The 21,558-nt window shown below is 46.3% G+C and overlaps 14 non-coding genes across 14 annotated transcripts; all 14 read right to left on the minus strand.

Moving 5' to 3' along the window:
* Nucleotides 1–450: 450 nt before the first annotated feature.
* LOC142266941 (U2 spliceosomal RNA) lies at nucleotides 451–641 on the minus strand. The gene has a single exon (XR_012732910.1). It is a non-coding gene; the product is annotated as a U2 spliceosomal RNA (small nuclear RNA).
* A 1,387-nt stretch (nucleotides 642–2,028) lies between these two features.
* Nucleotides 2,029–2,219, minus strand: LOC142266942 (U2 spliceosomal RNA). The gene has a single exon (XR_012732911.1). It is a non-coding gene; the product is annotated as a U2 spliceosomal RNA (small nuclear RNA).
* Nucleotides 2,220–3,606: 1,387 nt separating this feature from the next.
* On the minus strand, nucleotides 3,607–3,797 carry LOC142266943 (U2 spliceosomal RNA). Its single transcript, XR_012732912.1, has one exon. It is a non-coding gene; the product is annotated as a U2 spliceosomal RNA (small nuclear RNA).
* Nucleotides 3,798–5,184: 1,387 nt separating this feature from the next.
* On the minus strand, nucleotides 5,185–5,375 carry LOC142266944 (U2 spliceosomal RNA). The gene has a single exon (XR_012732913.1). It is a non-coding gene; the product is annotated as a U2 spliceosomal RNA (small nuclear RNA).
* A 1,387-nt stretch (nucleotides 5,376–6,762) lies between these two features.
* Nucleotides 6,763–6,953, minus strand: LOC142266946 (U2 spliceosomal RNA). Its single transcript, XR_012732914.1, has one exon. It is a non-coding gene; the product is annotated as a U2 spliceosomal RNA (small nuclear RNA).
* A 1,387-nt stretch (nucleotides 6,954–8,340) lies between these two features.
* LOC142266947 (U2 spliceosomal RNA) lies at nucleotides 8,341–8,531 on the minus strand. Its single transcript, XR_012732915.1, has one exon. It is a non-coding gene; the product is annotated as a U2 spliceosomal RNA (small nuclear RNA).
* A 1,387-nt stretch (nucleotides 8,532–9,918) lies between these two features.
* LOC142266948 (U2 spliceosomal RNA) lies at nucleotides 9,919–10,109 on the minus strand. Its single transcript, XR_012732916.1, has one exon. It is a non-coding gene; the product is annotated as a U2 spliceosomal RNA (small nuclear RNA).
* A 1,387-nt stretch (nucleotides 10,110–11,496) lies between these two features.
* LOC142266949 (U2 spliceosomal RNA) lies at nucleotides 11,497–11,687 on the minus strand. The gene has a single exon (XR_012732917.1). It is a non-coding gene; the product is annotated as a U2 spliceosomal RNA (small nuclear RNA).
* A 1,387-nt stretch (nucleotides 11,688–13,074) lies between these two features.
* Nucleotides 13,075–13,265, minus strand: LOC142266950 (U2 spliceosomal RNA). Its single transcript, XR_012732918.1, has one exon. It is a non-coding gene; the product is annotated as a U2 spliceosomal RNA (small nuclear RNA).
* Nucleotides 13,266–14,652: 1,387 nt separating this feature from the next.
* Nucleotides 14,653–14,843, minus strand: LOC142266951 (U2 spliceosomal RNA). Its single transcript, XR_012732919.1, has one exon. It is a non-coding gene; the product is annotated as a U2 spliceosomal RNA (small nuclear RNA).
* Nucleotides 14,844–16,230: 1,387 nt separating this feature from the next.
* LOC142266953 (U2 spliceosomal RNA) lies at nucleotides 16,231–16,421 on the minus strand. The gene has a single exon (XR_012732921.1). It is a non-coding gene; the product is annotated as a U2 spliceosomal RNA (small nuclear RNA).
* Nucleotides 16,422–17,812: 1,391 nt separating this feature from the next.
* Nucleotides 17,813–18,003, minus strand: LOC142266954 (U2 spliceosomal RNA). The gene has a single exon (XR_012732922.1). It is a non-coding gene; the product is annotated as a U2 spliceosomal RNA (small nuclear RNA).
* Nucleotides 18,004–19,392: 1,389 nt separating this feature from the next.
* LOC142266955 (U2 spliceosomal RNA) lies at nucleotides 19,393–19,583 on the minus strand. The gene has a single exon (XR_012732923.1). It is a non-coding gene; the product is annotated as a U2 spliceosomal RNA (small nuclear RNA).
* Nucleotides 19,584–20,970: 1,387 nt separating this feature from the next.
* On the minus strand, nucleotides 20,971–21,161 carry LOC142266957 (U2 spliceosomal RNA). The gene has a single exon (XR_012732924.1). It is a non-coding gene; the product is annotated as a U2 spliceosomal RNA (small nuclear RNA).
* Nucleotides 21,162–21,558: the final 397 nt, after the last annotated feature.

Below are 21,558 nucleotides of genomic sequence, written 5' to 3' on the forward strand. Positions count from 1 at the left end.
AGACTACTAAAGAGATCATCATTACTCAAAGAAAACCCCAAAAACCAATGCATGATAGGAATAAACAGGTAACTTTCTTTGGAGTGGAAGCGGAGAGATCGCACCAGATGCCAATTCTAGATGTTATCACACCTGTGGTCACTGCAGCAGCAGGTGAATCCACTTTGTCCAAAAGGGATCTATTCCATTCAATTGCAAATGATCTAGATAAGACAGAGAACTGCAGCACGGGGACATAGCCGAGTTGGTCAGGTTGAGTGGTGATGAGTTTGCTATTTGGATGAATAAAGAAAGTCAAAAGTGTGAAAGATAAAAAACAAAAGGAGGAAGTGTGAAAAGTGAATGGGCCAAATTGAGGTGCATATGAAGACGTATGCTTTCTTCCAATTCATTAAATCGGGCTAATATGAATCAGGTGAATTGAGTTCTGCTTTTGGAAACTGGGTTAAGAAGGGGTGCACCGTTCCTGGAGGTACTGCAATACCAGGTCAATGCGTGGAGTGGACAGAGCAAGCTCTTTTTCCATCTCCCTGTTCTAAAAATCCATTTAATATATGGTCCCCAGATAGGGGACGTATCAGATATTAAACTGATAAGAACAGATACTACACTTGATCTTAGCCAAAAGGCCGAGAAGCGATAACCAGAATTGGTTTGGGCCTCGAGTGGCACCCTGGCCTATGCCGGACACATCTTAGGGAGAGAGAGCGAGAGGGAGACAAACCCACGCCTACACAAGACATTTTGTCACCCAAGCCAACCCTTGAAAAGGCTGCTTTGCAGAGCCAAAACAAGAAGAATGGTGCGTTTTGCAGCCGCCGCCCACTGCAATGAATCTGAATAACTCCTCCTTTAGGGCGCAAGCAACTCCCCTCCCCCTTGCAGTCTTTCCAATTCACGATACAAAAAGACGGACAGGACAGGTTGCCTGACTTTCCGTCACTGCCACCCTTTGCCATCCTTACCCGTAGAAAGCCCTTTCATCATCCCCAAACCCTAATCTTTTCCCTTTCCTTCCCAGCCCCCAAACCCTGCCCTCTGTACCTTTCTCACCACCCGCTTCCCTTCTCCTGTCATCCCCCTACCACCCGGGAAAAAAAGAGATTGCCCCCTCCTTCCACTAGCCCACCCTCCCACCCAAAGAACAACTTCTTCTGCGCAGCTTGTTTTCTAGGCAGCAGCGCTATTGTGATGTCATCGGGGGGCATTGTGACAAGCCGCCAGTGTTCCGTCTCTTCATGTTGTGCACAGTTCAAACGGAAAATACATCAACAGGCAGACTACAGAAAAGCTTACTATCAAAGGTTAGAGTGGGGCTTTCTCAGAGGGCTTTTTACAGTTTTTCTATTCCCAATTAGCCGTTTAAGTGTACTTATTGAAAGTAGTAATTCTTTCATAGGCCGCCCTTTCTTAGTATTTGACGTTCCTTATATTGCGGTATGAGGCTTCGCAGTAGGTTGCAAACATTCATCACCCATGACTGTCCCCAATTGAGCTCAGAAGCTCAATGTCTATCATGACCTCTCTTTTAGAATGTCCAAGAGCAAGCAAACTATTCCTCCAGGAGAGGGCGCCAACAGACTACTAAAGAGATCATCATTACTCAAAGAAAACCCCAAAAACCAATGCATGATAGGAATAAACAGGTAACTTTCTTTGGAGTGGAAGCGGAGAGATCGCACCAGATGCCAATTCTAGATGTTATCACACCTGTGGTCACTGCAGCAGCAGGTGAATCCACTTTGTCCAAAAGGGATCTATTCCATTCAATTGCAAATGATCTAGATAAGACAGAGAACTGCAGCACGGGGACATAGCCGAGTTGGTCAGGTTGAGTGGTGATGAGTTTGCTATTTGGATGAATAAAGAAAGTCAAAAGTGTGAAAGATAAAAAACAAAAGGAGGAAGTGTGAAAAGTGAATGGGCCAAATTGAGGTGCATATGAAGACGTATGCTTTCTTCCAATTCATTAAATCGGGCTAATATGAATCAGGTGAATTGAGTTCTGCTTTTGGAAACTGGGTTAAGAAGGGGTGCACCGTTCCTGGAGGTACTGCAATACCAGGTCAATGCGTGGAGTGGACAGAGCAAGCTCTTTTTCCATCTCCCTGTTCTAAAAATCCATTTAATATATGGTCCCCAGATAGGGGACGTATCAGATATTAAACTGATAAGAACAGATACTACACTTGATCTTAGCCAAAAGGCCGAGAAGCGATAACCAGAATTGGTTTGGGCCTCGAGTGGCACCCTGGCCTATGCCGGACACATCTTAGGGAGAGAGAGCGAGAGGGAGACAAACCCACGCCTACACAAGACATTTTGTCACCCAAGCCAACCCTTGAAAAGGCTGCTTTGCAGAGCCAAAACAAGAAGAATGGTGCGTTTTGCAGCCGCCGCCCACTGCAATGAATCTGAATAACTCCTCCTTTAGGGCGCAAGCAACTCCCCTCCCCCTTGCAGTCTTTCCAATTCACGATACAAAAAGACGGACAGGACAGGTTGCCTGACTTTCCGTCACTGCCACCCTTTGCCATCCTTACCCGTAGAAAGCCCTTTCATCATCCCCAAACCCTAATCTTTTCCCTTTCCTTCCCAGCCCCCAAACCCTGCCCTCTGTACCTTTCTCACCACCCGCTTCCCTTCTCCTGTCATCCCCCTACCACCCGGGAAAAAAAGAGATTGCCCCCTCCTTCCACTAGCCCACCCTCCCACCCAAAGAACAACTTCTTCTGCGCAGCTTGTTTTCTAGGCAGCAGCGCTATTGTGATGTCATCGGGGGGCATTGTGACAAGCCGCCAGTGTTCCGTCTCTTCATGTTGTGCACAGTTCAAACGGAAAATACATCAACAGGCAGACTACAGAAAAGCTTACTATCAAAGGTTAGAGGGGGGCTTTCTCAGAGGGCTTTTTACAGTTTTTCTATTCCCAATTAGCCGTTTAAGTGTACTTATTGAAAGTAGTAATTCTTTCATAGGCCGCCCTTTCTTAGTATTTGACGTTCCTTATATTGCGGTATGAGGCTTCGCAGTAGGTTGCAAACATTCATCACCCATGACTGTCCCCAATTGAGCTCAGAAGCTCAATGTCTATCATGACCTCTCTTTTAGAATGTCCAAGAGCAAGCAAACTATTCCTCCAGGAGAGGGCGCCAACAGACTACTAAAGAGATCATCATTACTCAAAGAAAACCCCAAAAACCAATGCATGATAGGAATAAACAGGTAACTTTCTTTGGAGTGGAAGCGGAGAGATCGCACCAGATGCCAATTCTAGATGTTATCACACCTGTGGTCACTGCAGCAGCAGGTGAATCCACTTTGTCCAAAAGGGATCTATTCCATTCAATTGCAAATGATCTAGATAAGACAGAGAACTGCAGCACGGGGACATAGCCGAGTTGGTCAGGTTGAGTGGTGATGAGTTTGCTATTTGGATGAATAAAGAAAGTCAAAAGTGTGAAAGATAAAAAACAAAAGGAGGAAGTGTGAAAAGTGAATGGGCCAAATTGAGGTGCATATGAAGACGTATGCTTTCTTCCAATTCATTAAATCGGGCTAATATGAATCAGGTGAATTGAGTTCTGCTTTTGGAAACTGGGTTAAGAAGGGGTGCACCGTTCCTGGAGGTACTGCAATACCAGGTCAATGCGTGGAGTGGACAGAGCAAGCTCTTTTTCCATCTCCCTGTTCTAAAAATCCATTTAATATATGGTCCCCAGATAGGGGACGTATCAGATATTAAACTGATAAGAACAGATACTACACTTGATCTTAGCCAAAAGGCCGAGAAGCGATAACCAGAATTGGTTTGGGCCTCGAGTGGCACCCTGGCCTATGCCGGACACATCTTAGGGAGAGAGAGCGAGAGGGAGACAAACCCACGCCTACACAAGACATTTTGTCACCCAAGCCAACCCTTGAAAAGGCTGCTTTGCAGAGCCAAAACAAGAAGAATGGTGCGTTTTGCAGCCGCCGCCCACTGCAATGAATCTGAATAACTCCTCCTTTAGGGCGCAAGCAACTCCCCTCCCCCTTGCAGTCTTTCCAATTCACGATACAAAAAGACGGACAGGACAGGTTGCCTGACTTTCCGTCACTGCCACCCTTTGCCATCCTTACCCGTAGAAAGCCCTTTCATCATCCCCAAACCCTAATCTTTTCCCTTTCCTTCCCAGCCCCCAAACCCTGCCCTCTGTACCTTTCTCACCACCCGCTTCCCTTCTCCTGTCATCCCCCTACCACCCGGGAAAAAAAGAGATTGCCCCCTCCTTCCACTAGCCCACCCTCCCACCCAAAGAACAACTTCTTCTGCGCAGCTTGTTTTCTAGGCAGCAGCGCTATTGTGATGTCATCGGGGGGCATTGTGACAAGCCGCCAGTGTTCCGTCTCTTCATGTTGTGCACAGTTCAAACGGAAAATACATCAACAGGCAGACTACAGAAAAGCTTACTATCAAAGGTTAGAGGGGGGCTTTCTCAGAGGGCTTTTTACAGTTTTTCTATTCCCAATTAGCCGTTTAAGTGTACTTATTGAAAGTAGTAATTCTTTCATAGGCCGCCCTTTCTTAGTATTTGACGTTCCTTATATTGCGGTATGAGGCTTCGCAGTAGGTTGCAAACATTCATCACCCATGACTGTCCCCAATTGAGCTCAGAAGCTCAATGTCTATCATGACCTCTCTTTTAGAATGTCCAAGAGCAAGCAAACTATTCCTCCAGGAGAGGGCGCCAACAGACTACTAAAGAGATCATCATTACTCAAAGAAAACCCCAAAAACCAATGCATGATAGGAATAAACAGGTAACTTTCTTTGGAGTGGAAGCGGAGAGATCGCACCAGATGCCAATTCTAGATGTTATCACACCTGTGGTCACTGCAGCAGCAGGTGAATCCACTTTGTCCAAAAGGGATCTATTCCATTCAATTGCAAATGATCTAGATAAGACAGAGAACTGCAGCACGGGGACATAGCCGAGTTGGTCAGGTTGAGTGGTGATGAGTTTGCTATTTGGATGAATAAAGAAAGTCAAAAGTGTGAAAGATAAAAAACAAAAGGAGGAAGTGTGAAAAGTGAATGGGCCAAATTGAGGTGCATATGAAGACGTATGCTTTCTTCCAATTCATTAAATCGGGCTAATATGAATCAGGTGAATTGAGTTCTGCTTTTGGAAACTGGGTTAAGAAGGGGTGCACCGTTCCTGGAGGTACTGCAATACCAGGTCAATGCGTGGAGTGGACAGAGCAAGCTCTTTTTCCATCTCCCTGTTCTAAAAATCCATTTAATATATGGTCCCCAGATAGGGGACGTATCAGATATTAAACTGATAAGAACAGATACTACACTTGATCTTAGCCAAAAGGCCGAGAAGCGATAACCAGAATTGGTTTGGGCCTCGAGTGGCACCCTGGCCTATGCCGGACACATCTTAGGGAGAGAGAGCGAGAGGGAGACAAACCCACGCCTACACAAGACATTTTGTCACCCAAGCCAACCCTTGAAAAGGCTGCTTTGCAGAGCCAAAACAAGAAGAATGGTGCGTTTTGCAGCCGCCGCCCACTGCAATGAATCTGAATAACTCCTCCTTTAGGGCGCAAGCAACTCCCCTCCCCCTTGCAGTCTTTCCAATTCACGATACAAAAAGACGGACAGGACAGGTTGCCTGACTTTCCGTCACTGCCACCCTTTGCCATCCTTACCCGTAGAAAGCCCTTTCATCATCCCCAAACCCTAATCTTTTCCCTTTCCTTCCCAGCCCCCAAACCCTGCCCTCTGTACCTTTCTCACCACCCGCTTCCCTTCTCCTGTCATCCCCCTACCACCCGGGAAAAAAAGAGATTGCCCCCTCCTTCCACTAGCCCACCCTCCCACCCAAAGAACAACTTCTTCTGCGCAGCTTGTTTTCTAGGCAGCAGCGCTATTGTGATGTCATCGGGGGGCATTGTGACAAGCCGCCAGTGTTCCGTCTCTTCATGTTGTGCACAGTTCAAACGGAAAATACATCAACAGGCAGACTACAGAAAAGCTTACTATCAAAGGTTAGAGGGGGGCTTTCTCAGAGGGCTTTTTACAGTTTTTCTATTCCCAATTAGCCGTTTAAGTGTACTTATTGAAAGTAGTAATTCTTTCATAGGCCGCCCTTTCTTAGTATTTGACGTTCCTTATATTGCGGTATGAGGCTTCGCAGTAGGTTGCAAACATTCATCACCCATGACTGTCCCCAATTGAGCTCAGAAGCTCAATGTCTATCATGACCTCTCTTTTAGAATGTCCAAGAGCAAGCAAACTATTCCTCCAGGAGAGGGCGCCAACAGACTACTAAAGAGATCATCATTACTCAAAGAAAACCCCAAAAACCAATGCATGATAGGAATAAACAGGTAACTTTCTTTGGAGTGGAAGCGGAGAGATCGCACCAGATGCCAATTCTAGATGTTATCACACCTGTGGTCACTGCAGCAGCAGGTGAATCCACTTTGTCCAAAAGGGATCTATTCCATTCAATTGCAAATGATCTAGATAAGACAGAGAACTGCAGCACGGGGACATAGCCGAGTTGGTCAGGTTGAGTGGTGATGAGTTTGCTATTTGGATGAATAAAGAAAGTCAAAAGTGTGAAAGATAAAAAACAAAAGGAGGAAGTGTGAAAAGTGAATGGGCCAAATTGAGGTGCATATGAAGACGTATGCTTTCTTCCAATTCATTAAATCGGGCTAATATGAATCAGGTGAATTGAGTTCTGCTTTTGGAAACTGGGTTAAGAAGGGGTGCACCGTTCCTGGAGGTACTGCAATACCAGGTCAATGCGTGGAGTGGACAGAGCAAGCTCTTTTTCCATCTCCCTGTTCTAAAAATCCATTTAATATATGGTCCCCAGATAGGGGACGTATCAGATATTAAACTGATAAGAACAGATACTACACTTGATCTTAGCCAAAAGGCCGAGAAGCGATAACCAGAATTGGTTTGGGCCTCGAGTGGCACCCTGGCCTATGCCGGACACATCTTAGGGAGAGAGAGCGAGAGGGAGACAAACCCACGCCTACACAAGACATTTTGTCACCCAAGCCAACCCTTGAAAAGGCTGCTTTGCAGAGCCAAAACAAGAAGAATGGTGCGTTTTGCAGCCGCCGCCCACTGCAATGAATCTGAATAACTCCTCCTTTAGGGCGCAAGCAACTCCCCTCCCCCTTGCAGTCTTTCCAATTCACGATACAAAAAGACGGACAGGACAGGTTGCCTGACTTTCCGTCACTGCCACCCTTTGCCATCCTTACCCGTAGAAAGCCCTTTCATCATCCCCAAACCCTAATCTTTTCCCTTTCCTTCCCAGCCCCCAAACCCTGCCCTCTGTACCTTTCTCACCACCCGCTTCCCTTCTCCTGTCATCCCCCTACCACCCGGGAAAAAAAGAGATTGCCCCCTCCTTCCACTAGCCCACCCTCCCACCCAAAGAACAACTTCTTCTGCGCAGCTTGTTTTCTAGGCAGCAGCGCTATTGTGATGTCATCGGGGGGCATTGTGACAAGCCGCCAGTGTTCCGTCTCTTCATGTTGTGCACAGTTCAAACGGAAAATACATCAACAGGCAGACTACAGAAAAGCTTACTATCAAAGGTTAGAGGGGGGCTTTCTCAGAGGGCTTTTTACAGTTTTTCTATTCCCAATTAGCCGTTTAAGTGTACTTATTGAAAGTAGTAATTCTTTCATAGGCCGCCCTTTCTTAGTATTTGACGTTCCTTATATTGCGGTATGAGGCTTCGCAGTAGGTTGCAAACATTCATCACCCATGACTGTCCCCAATTGAGCTCAGAAGCTCAATGTCTATCATGACCTCTCTTTTAGAATGTCCAAGAGCAAGCAAACTATTCCTCCAGGAGAGGGCGCCAACAGACTACTAAAGAGATCATCATTACTCAAAGAAAACCCCAAAAACCAATGCATGATAGGAATAAACAGGTAACTTTCTTTGGAGTGGAAGCGGAGAGATCGCACCAGATGCCAATTCTAGATGTTATCACACCTGTGGTCACTGCAGCAGCAGGTGAATCCACTTTGTCCAAAAGGGATCTATTCCATTCAATTGCAAATGATCTAGATAAGACAGAGAACTGCAGCACGGGGACATAGCCGAGTTGGTCAGGTTGAGTGGTGATGAGTTTGCTATTTGGATGAATAAAGAAAGTCAAAAGTGTGAAAGATAAAAAACAAAAGGAGGAAGTGTGAAAAGTGAATGGGCCAAATTGAGGTGCATATGAAGACGTATGCTTTCTTCCAATTCATTAAATCGGGCTAATATGAATCAGGTGAATTGAGTTCTGCTTTTGGAAACTGGGTTAAGAAGGGGTGCACCGTTCCTGGAGGTACTGCAATACCAGGTCAATGCGTGGAGTGGACAGAGCAAGCTCTTTTTCCATCTCCCTGTTCTAAAAATCCATTTAATATATGGTCCCCAGATAGGGGACGTATCAGATATTAAACTGATAAGAACAGATACTACACTTGATCTTAGCCAAAAGGCCGAGAAGCGATAACCAGAATTGGTTTGGGCCTCGAGTGGCACCCTGGCCTATGCCGGACACATCTTAGGGAGAGAGAGCGAGAGGGAGACAAACCCACGCCTACACAAGACATTTTGTCACCCAAGCCAACCCTTGAAAAGGCTGCTTTGCAGAGCCAAAACAAGAAGAATGGTGCGTTTTGCAGCCGCCGCCCACTGCAATGAATCTGAATAACTCCTCCTTTAGGGCGCAAGCAACTCCCCTCCCCCTTGCAGTCTTTCCAATTCACGATACAAAAAGACGGACAGGACAGGTTGCCTGACTTTCCGTCACTGCCACCCTTTGCCATCCTTACCCGTAGAAAGCCCTTTCATCATCCCCAAACCCTAATCTTTTCCCTTTCCTTCCCAGCCCCCAAACCCTGCCCTCTGTACCTTTCTCACCACCCGCTTCCCTTCTCCTGTCATCCCCCTACCACCCGGGAAAAAAAGAGATTGCCCCCTCCTTCCACTAGCCCACCCTCCCACCCAAAGAACAACTTCTTCTGCGCAGCTTGTTTTCTAGGCAGCAGCGCTATTGTGATGTCATCGGGGGGCATTGTGACAAGCCGCCAGTGTTCCGTCTCTTCATGTTGTGCACAGTTCAAACGGAAAATACATCAACAGGCAGACTACAGAAAAGCTTACTATCAAAGGTTAGAGGGGGGCTTTCTCAGAGGGCTTTTTACAGTTTTTCTATTCCCAATTAGCCGTTTAAGTGTACTTATTGAAAGTAGTAATTCTTTCATAGGCCGCCCTTTCTTAGTATTTGACGTTCCTTATATTGCGGTATGAGGCTTCGCAGTAGGTTGCAAACATTCATCACCCATGACTGTCCCCAATTGAGCTCAGAAGCTCAATGTCTATCATGACCTCTCTTTTAGAATGTCCAAGAGCAAGCAAACTATTCCTCCAGGAGAGGGCGCCAACAGACTACTAAAGAGATCATCATTACTCAAAGAAAACCCCAAAAACCAATGCATGATAGGAATAAACAGGTAACTTTCTTTGGAGTGGAAGCGGAGAGATCGCACCAGATGCCAATTCTAGATGTTATCACACCTGTGGTCACTGCAGCAGCAGGTGAATCCACTTTGTCCAAAAGGGATCTATTCCATTCAATTGCAAATGATCTAGATAAGACAGAGAACTGCAGCACGGGGACATAGCCGAGTTGGTCAGGTTGAGTGGTGATGAGTTTGCTATTTGGATGAATAAAGAAAGTCAAAAGTGTGAAAGATAAAAAACAAAAGGAGGAAGTGTGAAAAGTGAATGGGCCAAATTGAGGTGCATATGAAGACGTATGCTTTCTTCCAATTCATTAAATCGGGCTAATATGAATCAGGTGAATTGAGTTCTGCTTTTGGAAACTGGGTTAAGAAGGGGTGCACCGTTCCTGGAGGTACTGCAATACCAGGTCAATGCGTGGAGTGGACAGAGCAAGCTCTTTTTCCATCTCCCTGTTCTAAAAATCCATTTAATATATGGTCCCCAGATAGGGGACGTATCAGATATTAAACTGATAAGAACAGATACTACACTTGATCTTAGCCAAAAGGCCGAGAAGCGATAACCAGAATTGGTTTGGGCCTCGAGTGGCACCCTGGCCTATGCCGGACACATCTTAGGGAGAGAGAGCGAGAGGGAGACAAACCCACGCCTACACAAGACATTTTGTCACCCAAGCCAACCCTTGAAAAGGCTGCTTTGCAGAGCCAAAACAAGAAGAATGGTGCGTTTTGCAGCCGCCGCCCACTGCAATGAATCTGAATAACTCCTCCTTTAGGGCGCAAGCAACTCCCCTCCCCCTTGCAGTCTTTCCAATTCACGATACAAAAAGACGGACAGGACAGGTTGCCTGACTTTCCGTCACTGCCACCCTTTGCCATCCTTACCCGTAGAAAGCCCTTTCATCATCCCCAAACCCTAATCTTTTCCCTTTCCTTCCCAGCCCCCAAACCCTGCCCTCTGTACCTTTCTCACCACCCGCTTCCCTTCTCCTGTCATCCCCCTACCACCCGGGAAAAAAAGAGATTGCCCCCTCCTTCCACTAGCCCACCCTCCCACCCAAAGAACAACTTCTTCTGCGCAGCTTGTTTTCTAGGCAGCAGCGCTATTGTGATGTCATCGGGGGGCATTGTGACAAGCCGCCAGTGTTCCGTCTCTTCATGTTGTGCACAGTTCAAACGGAAAATACATCAACAGGCAGACTACAGAAAAGCTTACTATCAAAGGTTAGAGGGGGGCTTTCTCAGAGGGCTTTTTACAGTTTTTCTATTCCCAATTAGCCGTTTAAGTGTACTTATTGAAAGTAGTAATTCTTTCATAGGCCGCCCTTTCTTAGTATTTGACGTTCCTTATATTGCGGTATGAGGCTTCGCAGTAGGTTGCAAACATTCATCACCCATGACTGTCCCCAATTGAGCTCAGAAGCTCAATGTCTATCATGACCTCTCTTTTAGAATGTCCAAGAGCAAGCAAACTATTCCTCCAGGAGAGGGCGCCAACAGACTACTAAAGAGATCATCATTACTCAAAGAAAACCCCAAAAACCAATGCATGATAGGAATAAACAGGTAACTTTCTTTGGAGTGGAAGCGGAGAGATCGCACCAGATGCCAATTCTAGATGTTATCACACCTGTGGTCACTGCAGCAGCAGGTGAATCCACTTTGTCCAAAAGGGATCTATTCCATTCAATTGCAAATGATCTAGATAAGACAGAGAACTGCAGCACGGGGACATAGCCGAGTTGGTCAGGTTGAGTGGTGATGAGTTTGCTATTTGGATGAATAAAGAAAGTCAAAAGTGTGAAAGATAAAAAACAAAAGGAGGAAGTGTGAAAAGTGAATGGGCCAAATTGAGGTGCATATGAAGACGTATGCTTTCTTCCAATTCATTAAATCGGGCTAATATGAATCAGGTGAATTGAGTTCTGCTTTTGGAAACTGGGTTAAGAAGGGGTGCACCGTTCCTGGAGGTACTGCAATACCAGGTCAATGCGTGGAGTGGACAGAGCAAGCTCTTTTTCCATCTCCCTGTTCTAAAAATCCATTTAATATATGGTCCCCAGATAGGGGACGTATCAGATATTAAACTGATAAGAACAGATACTACACTTGATCTTAGCCAAAAGGCCGAGAAGCGATAACCAGAATTGGTTTGGGCCTCGAGTGGCACCCTGGCCTATGCCGGACACATCTTAGGGAGAGAGAGCGAGAGGGAGACAAACCCACGCCTACACAAGACATTTTGTCACCCAAGCCAACCCTTGAAAAGGCTGCTTTGCAGAGCCAAAACAAGAAGAATGGTGCGTTTTGCAGCCGCCGCCCACTGCAATGAATCTGAATAACTCCTCCTTTAGGGCGCAAGCAACTCCCCTCCCCCTTGCAGTCTTTCCAATTCACGATACAAAAAGACGGACAGGACAGGTTGCCTGACTTTCCGTCACTGCCACCCTTTGCCATCCTTACCCGTAGAAAGCCCTTTCATCATCCCCAAACCCTAATCTTTTCCCTTTCCTTCCCAGCCCCCAAACCCTGCCCTCTGTACCTTTCTCACCACCCGCTTCCCTTCTCCTGTCATCCCCCTACCACCCGGGAAAAAAAGAGATTGCCCCCTCCTTCCACTAGCCCACCCTCCCACCCAAAGAACAACTTCTTCTGCGCAGCTTGTTTTCTAGGCAGCAGCGCTATTGTGATGTCATCGGGGGGCATTGTGACAAGCCGCCAGTGTTCCGTCTCTTCATGTTGTGCACAGTTCAAACGGAAAATACATCAACAGGCAGACTACAGAAAAGCTTACTATCAAAGGTTAGAGGGGGGCTTTCTCAGAGGGCTTTTTACAGTTTTTCTATTCCCAATTAGCCGTTTAAGTGTACTTATTGAAAGTAGTAATTCTTTCATAGGCCGCCCTTTCTTAGTATTTGACGTTCCTTATATTGCGGTATGAGGCTTCGCAGTAGGTTGCAAACATTCATCACCCATGACTGTCCCCAATTGAGCTCAGAAGCTCAATGTCTATCATGACCTCTCTTTTAGAATGTCCAAGAGCAAGCAAACTATTCCTCCAGGAGAGGGCGCCAACAGACTACTAAAGAGATCATCATTACTCAAAGAAAACCCCAAAAACCAATGCATGATAGGAATAAACAGGTAACTTTCTTTGGAGTGGAAGCGGAGAGATCGCACCAGATGCCAATTCTAGATGTTATCACACCTGTGGTCACTGCAGCAGCAGGTGAATCCACTTTGTCCAAAAGGGATCTATTCCATTCAATTGCAAATGATCTAGATAAGACAGAGAACTGCAGCACGGGGACATAGCCGAGTTGGTCAGGTTGAGTGGTGATGAGTTTGCTATTTGGATGAATAAAGAAAGTCAAAAGTGTGAAAGATAAAAAACAAAAGGAGGAAGTGTGAAAAGTGAATGGGCCAAATTGAGGTGCATATGAAGACGTATGCTTTCTTCCAATTCATTAAATCGGGCTAATATGAATCAGGTGAATTGAGTTCTGCTTTTGGAAACTGGGTTAAGAAGGGGTGCACCGTTCCTGGAGGTACTGCAATACCAGGTCAATGCGTGGAGTGGACAGAGCAAGCTCTTTTTCCATCTCCCTGTTCTAAAAATCCATTTAATATATGGTCCCCAGATAGGGGACGTATCAGATATTAAACTGATAAGAACAGATACTACACTTGATCTTAGCCAAAAGGCCGAGAAGCGATAACCAGAATTGGTTTGGGCCTCGAGTGGCACCCTGGCCTATGCCGGACACATCTTAGGGAGAGAGAGCGAGAGGGAGACAAACCCACGCCTACACAAGACATTTTGTCACCCAAGCCAACCCTTGAAAAGGCTGCTTTGCAGAGCCAAAACAAGAAGAATGGTGCGTTTTGCAGCCGCCGCCCACTGCAATGAATCTGAATAACTCCTCCTTTAGGGCGCAAGCAACTCCCCTCCCCCTTGCAGTCTTTCCAATTCACGATACAAAAAGACGGACAGGACAGGTTGCCTGACTTTCCGTCACTGCCACCCTTTGCCATCCTTACCCGTAGAAAGCCCTTTCATCATCCCCAAACCCTAATCTTTTCCCTTTCCTTCCCAGCCCCCAAACCCTGCCCTCTGTACCTTTCTCACCACCCGCTTCCCTTCTCCTGTCATCCCCCTACCACCCGGGAAAAAAAGAGATTGCCCCCTCCTTCCACTAGCCCACCCTCCCACCCAAAGAACAACTTCTTCTGCGCAGCTTGTTTTCTAGGCAGCAGCGCTATTGTGATGTCATCGGGGGGCATTGTGACAAGCCGCCAGTGTTCCGTCTCTTCATGTTGTGCACAGTTCAAACGGAAAATACATCAACAGGCAGACTACAGAAAAGCTTACTATCAAAGGTTAGAGGGGGGCTTTCTCAGAGGGCTTTTTACAGTTTTTCTATTCCCAATTAGCCGTTTAAGTGTACTTATTGAAAGTAGTAATTCTTTCATAGGCCGCCCTTTCTTAGTATTTGACGTTCCTTATATTGCGGTATGAGGCTTCGCAGTAGGTTGCAAACATTCATCACCCATGACTGTCCCCAATTGAGCTCAGAAGCTCAATGTCTATCATGACCTCTCTTTTAGAATGTCCAAGAGCAAGCAAACTATTCCTCCAGGAGAGGGCGCCAACAGACTACTAAAGAGATCATCATTACTCAAAGAAAACCCCAAAAACCAATGCATGATAGGAATAAACAGGTAACTTTCTTTGGAGTGGAAGCGGAGAGATCGCACCAGATGCCAATTCTAGATGTTATCACACCTGTGGTCACTGCAGCAGCAGGTGAATCCACTTTGTCCAAAAGGGATCTATTCCATTCAATTGCAAATGATCTAGATAAGACAGAGAACTGCAGCACGGGGACATAGCCGAGTTGGTCAGGTTGAGTGGTGATGAGTTTGCTATTTGGATGAATAAAGAAAGTCAAAAGTGTGAAAGATAAAAAACAAAAGGAGGAAGTGTGAAAAGTGAATGGGCCAAATTGAGGTGCATATGAAGACGTATGCTTTCTTCCAATTCATTAAATCGGGCTAATATGAATCAGGTGAATTGAGTTCTGCTTTTGGAAACTGGGTTAAGAAGGGGTGCACCGTTCCTGGAGGTACTGCAATACCAGGTCAATGCGTGGAGTGGACAGAGCAAGCTCTTTTTCCATCTCCCTGTTCTAAAAATCCATTTAATATATGGTCCCCAGATAGGGGACGTATCAGATATTAAACTGATAAGAACAGATACTACACTTGATCTTAGCCAAAAGGCCGAGAAGCGATAACCAGAATTGGTTTGGGCCTCGAGTGGCACCCTGGCCTATGCCGGACACATCTTAGGGAGAGAGAGCGAGAGGGAGACAAACCCACGCCTACACAAGACATTTTGTCACCCAAGCCAACCCTTGAAAAGGCTGCTTTGCAGAGCCAAAACAAGAAGAATGGTGCGTTTTGCAGCCGCCGCCCACTGCAATGAATCTGAATAACTCCTCCTTTAGGGCGCAAGCAACTCCCCTCCCCCTTGCAGTCTTTCCAATTCACGATACAAAAAGACGGACAGGACAGGTTGCCTGACTTTCCGTCACTGCCACCCTTTGCCATCCTTACCCGTAGAAAGCCCTTTCATCATCCCCAAACCCTAATCTTTTCCCTTTCCTTCCCAGCCCCCAAACCCTGCCCTCTGTACCTTTCTCACCACCCGCTTCCCTTCTCCTGTCATCCCCCTACCACCCGGGAAAAAAAGAGATTGCCCCCTCCTTCCACTAGCCCACCCTCCCACCCAAAGAACAACTTCTTCTGCGCAGCTTGTTTTCTAGGCAGCAGCGCTATTGTGATGTCATCGGGGGGCATTGTGACAAGCCGCCAGTGTTCCGTCTCTTCATGTTGTGCACAGTTCAAACGGAAAATACATCAACAGGCAGACTACAGAAAAGCTTACTATCAAAGGTTAGAGGGGGGCTTTCTCAGAGGGCTTTTTACAGTTTTTCTATTCCCAATTAGCCGTTTAAGTGTACTTATTGAAAGTAGTAATTCTTTCATAGGCCGCCCTTTCTTAGTATTTGACGTTCCTTATATTGCGGTATGAGGCTTCGCAGTAGGTTGCAAACATTCATCACCCATGACTGTCCCCAATTGAGCTCAGAAGCTCAATGTCTATCATGACCTCTCTTTTAGAATGTCCAAGAGCAAGCAAACTATTCCTCCAGGAGAGGGCGCCAACAGACTACTAAAGAGATCATCATTACTCAAAGAAAACCCCAAAAACCAATGCATGATAGGAATAAACAGGTAACTTTCTTTGGAGTGGAAGCGGAGAGATCGCACCAGATGCCAATTCTAGATGTTATCACACCTGTGGTCACTGCAGCAGCAGGTGAATCCACTTTGTCCAAAAGGGATCTATTCCATTCAATTGCAAATGATCTAGATAAGACAGAGAACTGCAGCACGGGGACATAGCCGAGTTGGTCAGGTTGAGTGGTGATGAGTTTGCTATTTGGATGAATAAAGAAAGTCAAAAGTGTGAAAGATAAAAAACAAAAGGAGGAAGTGTGAAAAGTGAATGGGCCAAATTGAGGTGCATATGAAGACGTATGCTTTCTTCCAATTCATTAAATCGGGCTAATATGAATCAGGTGAATTGAGTTCTGCTTTTGGAAACTGGGTTAAGAAGGGGTGCACCGTTCCTGGAGGTACTGCAATACCAGGTCAATGCGTGGAGTGGACAGAGCAAGCTCTTTTTCCATCTCCCTGTTCTAAAAATCCATTTAATATATGGTCCCCAGATAGGGGACGTATCAGATATTAAACTGATAAGAACAGATACTACACTTGATCTTAGCCAAAAGGCCGAGAAGCGATAACCAGAATTGGTTTGGGCCTCGAGTGGCACCCTGGCCTATGCCGGACACATCTTAGGGAGAGAGAGCGAGAGGGAGACAAACCCACGCCTACACAAGACATTTTGTCACCCAAGCCAACCCTTGAAAAGGCTGCTTTGCAGAGCCAAAACAAGAAGAATGGTGCGTTTTGCAGCCGCCGCCCACTGCAATGAATCTGAATAACTCCTCCTTTAGGGCGCAAGCAACTCCCCTCCCCCTTGCAGTCTTTCCAATTCACGATACAAAAAGAAAGACGGACAGGACAGGTTGCCTGACTTTCCGTCACTGCCACCCTTTGCCATCCTTACCCGTAGAAAGCCCTTTCATCATCCCCAAACCCTAATCTTTTCCCTTTCCTTCCCAGCCCCCAAACCCTGCCCTCTGTACCTTTCTCACCACCCGCTTCCCTTCTCCTGTCATCCCCCTACCACCCGGGAAAAAAAGAGATTGCCCCCTCCTTCCACTAGCCCACCCTCCCACCCAAAGAACAACTTCTTCTGCGCAGCTTGTTTTCTAGGCAGCAGCGCTATTGTGATGTCATCGGGGGGCATTGTGACAAGCCGCCAGTGTTCCGTCTCTTCATGTTGTGCACAGTTCAAACGGAAAATACATCAACAGGCAGACTACAGAAAAGCTTACTATCAAAGGTTAGAGGGGGGCTTTCTCAGAGGGCTTTTTACAGTTTTTCTATTCCCAATTAGCCGTTTAAGTGTACTTATTGAAAGTAGTAATTCTTTCATAGGCCGCCCTTTCTTAGTATTTGACGTTCCTTATATTGCGGTATGAGGCTTCGCAGTAGGTTGCAAACATTCATCACCCATGACTGTCCCCAATTGAGCTCAGAAGCTCAATGTCTATCATGACCTCTCTTTTAGAATGTCCAAGAGCAAGCAAACTATTCCTCCAGGAGAGGGCGCCAACAGACTACTAAAGAGATCATCATTACTCAAAGAAAACCCCAAAAACCAATGCATGATAGGAATAAACAGGTAACTTTCTTTGGAGTGGAAGCGGAGAGATCGCACCAGATGCCAATTCTAGATGTTATCACACCTGTGGTCACTGCAGCAGCAGGTGAATCCACTTTGTCCAAAAGGGATCTATTCCATTCAATTGCAAATGATCTAGATAAGACAGAGAACTGCAGCACGGGGACATAGCCGAGTTGGTCAGGTTGAGTGGTGATGAGTTTGCTATTTGGATGAATAAAGAAAGTCAAAAGTGTGAAAGATAAAAAACAAAAGGAGGAAGTGTGAAAAGTGAATGGGCCAAATTGAGGTGCATATGAAGACGTATGCTTTCTTCCAATTCATTAAATCGGGCTAATATGAATCAGGTGAATTGAGTTCTGCTTTTGGAAACTGGGTTAAGAAGGGGTGCACCGTTCCTGGAGGTACTGCAATACCAGGTCAATGCGTGGAGTGGACAGAGCAAGCTCTTTTTCCATCTCCCTGTTCTAAAAATCCATTTAATATATGGTCCCCAGATAGGGGACGTATCAGATATTAAACTGATAAGAACAGATACTACACTTGATCTTAGCCAAAAGGCCGAGAAGCGATAACCAGAATTGGTTTGGGCCTCGAGTGGCACCCTGGCCTATGCCGGACACATCTTAGGGAGAGAGAGCGAGAGGGAGACAAACCCACGCCTACACAAGACATTTTGTCACCCAAGCCAACCCTTGAAAAGGCTGCTTTGCAGAGCCAAAACAAGAAGAATGGTGCGTTTTGCAGCCGCCGCCCACTGCAATGAATCTGAATAACTCCTCCTTTAGGGCGCAAGCAACTCCCCTCCCCCTTGCAGTCTTTCCAATTCACGATACAAAAAGACGCGGACAGGACAGGTTGCCTGACTTTCCGTCACTGCCACCCTTTGCCATCCTTACCCGTAGAAAGCCCTTTCATCATCCCCAAACCCTAATCTTTTCCCTTTCCTTCCCAGCCCCCAAACCCTGCCCTCTGTACCTTTCTCACCACCCGCTTCCCTTCTCCTGTCATCCCCCTACCACCCGGGAAAAAAAGAGATTGCCCCCTCCTTCCACTAGCCCACCCTCCCACCCAAAGAACAACTTCTTCTGCGCAGCTTGTTTTCTAGGCAGCAGCGCTATTGTGATGTCATCGGGGGGCATTGTGACAAGCCGCCAGTGTTCCGTCTCTTCATGTTGTGCACAGTTCAAACGGAAAATACATCAACAGGCAGACTACAGAAAAGCTTACTATCAAAGGTTAGAGGGGGGCTTTCTCAGAGGGCTTTTTACAGTTTTTCTATTCCCAATTAGCCGTTTAAGTGTACTTATTGAAAGTAGTAATTCTTTCATAGGCCGCCCTTTCTTAGTATTTGACGTTCCTTATATTGCGGTATGAGGCTTCGCAGTAGGTTGCAAACATTCATCACCCATGACTGTCCCCAATTGAGCTCAGAAGCTCAATGTCTATCATGACCTCTCTTTTAGAATGTCCAAGAGCAAGCAAACTATTCCTCCAGGAGAGGGCGCCAACAGACTACTAAAGAGATCATCATTACTCAAAGAAAACCCCAAAAACCAATGCATGATAGGAATAAACAGGTAACTTTCTTTGGAGTGGAAGCGGAGAGATCGCACCAGATGCCAATTCTAGATGTTATCACACCTGTGGTCACTGCAGCAGCAGGTGAATCCACTTTGTCCAAAAGGGATCTATTCCATTCAATTGCAAATGATCTAGATAAGACAGAGAACTGCAGCACGGGGACATAGCCGAGTTGGTCAGGTTGAGTGGTGATGAGTTTGCTATTTGGATGAATAAAGAAAGTCAAAAGTGTGAAAGATAAAAAACAAAAGGAGGAAGTGTGAAAAGTGAATGGGCCAAATTGAGGTGCATATGAAGACGTATGCTTTCTTCCAATTCATTAAATCGGGCTAATATGAATCAGGTGAATTGAGTTCTGCTTTTGGAAACTGGGTTAAGAAGGGGTGCACCGTTCCTGGAGGTACTGCAATACCAGGTCAATGCGTGGAGTGGACAGAGCAAGCTCTTTTTCCATCTCCCTGTTCTAAAAATCCATTTAATATATGGTCCCCAGATAGGGGACGTATCAGATATTAAACTGATAAGAACAGATACTACACTTGATCTTAGCCAAAAGGCCGAGAAGCGATAACCAGAATTGGTTTGGGCCTCGAGTGGCACCCTGGCCTATGCCGGACACATCTTAGGGAGAGAGAGCGAGAGGGAGACAAACCCACGCCTACACAAGACATTTTGTCACCCAAGCCAACCCTTGAAAAGGCTGCTTTGCAGAGCCAAAACAAGAAGAATGGTGCGTTTTGCAGCCGCCGCCCACTGCAATGAATCTGAATAACTCCTCCTTTAGGGCGCAAGCAACTCCCCTCCCCCTTGCAGTCTTTCCAATTCACGATACAAAAAGACGGACAGGACAGGTTGCCTGACTTTCCGTCACTGCCACCCTTTGCCATCCTTACCCGTAGAAAGCCCTTTCATCATCCCCAAACCCTAATCTTTTCCCTTTCCTTCCCAGCCCCCAAACCCTGCCCTCTGTACCTTTCTCACCACCCGCTTCCCTTCTCCTGTCATCCCCCTACCACCCGGGAAAAAAAGAGATTGCCCCCTCCTTCCACTAGCCCACCCTCCCACCCAAAGAACAACTTCTTCTGCGCAGCTTGTTTTCTAGGCAGCAGCGCTATTGTGATGTCATCGGGGGGCATTGTGACAAGCCGCCAGTGTTCCGTCTCTTCATGTTGTGCACAGTTCAAACGGAAAATACATCAACAGGCAGACTACAGAAAAGCTTACTATCAAAGGTTAGAGGGGGGCTTTCTCAGAGGGCTTTTTACAGTTTTTCTATTCCCAATTAGCCGTTTAAGTGTACTTATTGAAAGTAGTAATTCTTTCATAGGCCGCCCTTTCTTAGTATTTGACGTTCCTTATATTGCGGTATGAGGCTTCGCAGTAGGTTGCAAACATTCATCACCCATGACTGTCCCCAATTGAGCTCAGAAGCTCAATGTCTATCATGACCTCTCTTTTAGAATGTCCAAGAGCAAGCAAACTATTCCTCCAGGAGAGGGCGCCAACAGACTACTAAAGAGATCATCATTACTCAAAGAAAACCCCAAAAACCAATGCATGATAGGAATAAACAGGTAACTTTCTTTGGAGTGGAAGCGGAGAGATCGCACCAGATGCCAATTCTAGATGTTATCACACCTGTGGTCACTGCAGCAGCAGGTGAATCCACTTTGTCCAAAAGGGATCTATTCCATTCAATTGCAAATGATCTAGATAAGACAGAGAACTGCAGCACGGGGACATAGCCGAGTTGGTCAGGTTGAGTGGTGATGAGTTTGCTATTTGGATGAATAAAGAAAGTCAAAAGTGTGAAAGATAAAAAACAAAAGGAGGAAGTGTGAAAAGTGAATGGGCCAAATTGAGGTGCATATGAAGACGTATGCTTTCTTCCAATTCATTAAATCGGGCTAATATGAATCAGGTGAATTGAGTTCTGCTTTTGGAAACTGGGTTAAGAAGGGGTGCACCGTTCCTGGAGGTACTGCAATACCAGGTCAATGCGTGGAGTGGACAGAGCAAGCTCTTTTTCCATCTCCCTGTTCTAAAAATCCATTTAATATATGGTCCCCAGATAGGGGACGTATCAGATATTAAACTGATAAGAACAGATACTACACTTGATCTTAGCCAAAAGGCCGAGAAGCGATAACCAGAATTGGTTTGGGCCTCGAGTGGCACCCTGGCCTATGCCGGACACATCTTAGGGAGAGAGAGCGAGAGGGAGACAAACCCACGCCTACACAAGACATTTTGTCACCCAAGCCAACCCTTGAAAAGGCTGCTTTGCAGAGCCAAAACAAGAAGAATGGTGCGTTTTGCAGCCGCCGCCCACTGCAATGAATCTGAATAACTCCTCCTTTAGGGCGCAAGCAACTCCCCTCCCCCTTGCAGTCTTTCCAATTCACGATACAAAAAGACGGACAGGACAGGTTGCCTGACTTTCCGTCACTGCCACCCTTTGCCATCCTTACCCGTAGAAAGCCCTTTCATCATCCCCAAACCCTAATCTTTTCCCTTTCCTTCCCAGCCCCCAAACCCTGCCCT

Source organism: Anomaloglossus baeobatrachus, unplaced genomic scaffold (assembly GCF_048569485.1).
Source record: "Anomaloglossus baeobatrachus isolate aAnoBae1 unplaced genomic scaffold, aAnoBae1.hap1 Scaffold_2930, whole genome shotgun sequence".
Classification (NCBI taxonomy): Eukaryota; Metazoa; Chordata; class Amphibia; order Anura; family Aromobatidae; genus Anomaloglossus; species Anomaloglossus baeobatrachus.